Source organism: Rhincodon typus, chromosome 2 (genome assembly GCF_021869965.1).
Source record: "Rhincodon typus isolate 14 chromosome 2, sRhiTyp1.1, whole genome shotgun sequence".
Classification (NCBI taxonomy): Eukaryota; Metazoa; Chordata; class Chondrichthyes; order Orectolobiformes; family Rhincodontidae; genus Rhincodon; species Rhincodon typus.
In genome coordinates this window covers 31,707,290-31,708,453 of record NC_063333.1, presented here as the reverse complement: position 1 = coordinate 31,708,453, position 1,164 = coordinate 31,707,290, and positions in this window count along the sequence as shown.

Genomic DNA, 1,164 nt, shown 5'->3' with positions numbered 1-1,164 from the left:
CAGACTTGTTGTTACTATCTTGGATACTGTTTTTTTTCTACCTGCTTAAGCAACATTCTATAGAGAGAGCAACATCTATGAATGCCTAACATTCTTCATAGGTTAAATCCTGTACAAGCTACATTGTTTGTGGTGTATGTGTGCACTGCAGTGTTGTATATGCCAACTGGTAAGGCACGTGTCCCGCAGAGTTGATATACTTTGGTAGGGAGAGTGAGTTTGACTTCTCCTGAGGCAGCTATTTACAGAGAACCATTGGCCTGGGATCAGGTCACCACCTTGTCTGTCATTTCTGACCACTGGGAACAAAGGTATATAATTTCACATCCATTTTTCGTGAGTTCAAATGGGAGGCTAGGTATTGGTACAGCTGTTCTCCAGATGTACTGATATTGCATTCAGCATTGAAGGTTAAAAAAAAATCTATATCTTCTCAAGTGTGGTGTGTTCTGTGAACTGAAAGGCCTTGTTTCTAGTTTTGACTGCCCCACGAGTGGTTGCTTGTAGTTTCTGAAAGATGAATACCCTCCCTCTGTACTGTGATTTCTGTAATTCTCGGTTGCAGTGGTGGAAGAGCAACGTTCCTGTGTGCAGATAATGTCTGAAGATCCACACAAAGTGCCTTCTAAATGACCTTCCTGCTCTCACTCAAATGATGAAGCTGAAAAAGCAGCATCCATTAATATGCTGTCCCATGCTGTCAAATATGCCATGTGACTCACAATTACACATGCACAGTTCTGGTGTAATCTGTGCTAATAAACTACTCAAAATCCTGAAATGGAGCTTTTAATTTGTGTACTTTTGCATGTGTTTTCCAATAAGAGAAGTTGCACTAATTTGGCTGTAACATTATCTGTGGTTCTAATTGGTATTAATCTTCAAAGTTTGCTGGAGCAGAGCATCTCTCAGCATTTGCTTTTTTCTGTATCCTTCAGCTTTATAATTTTTTTTATTTAGTAACTTGTTGGAAATAACTTGATACTGATGTGACAAGGATATCAGGACTTCTGCGTCTTCAGTGAGTGGTAAAATCTCCAGTGCATTTGCTTAACTGATTAAATTTAAGCATTGAGAAAGAGACAGAGAAATAATGGAAAAGGAGAGTGAACCCCAGTTGGTGGATTAGTAAAATCAGGTACAGGAAGAAAGATAGAGAGAGGG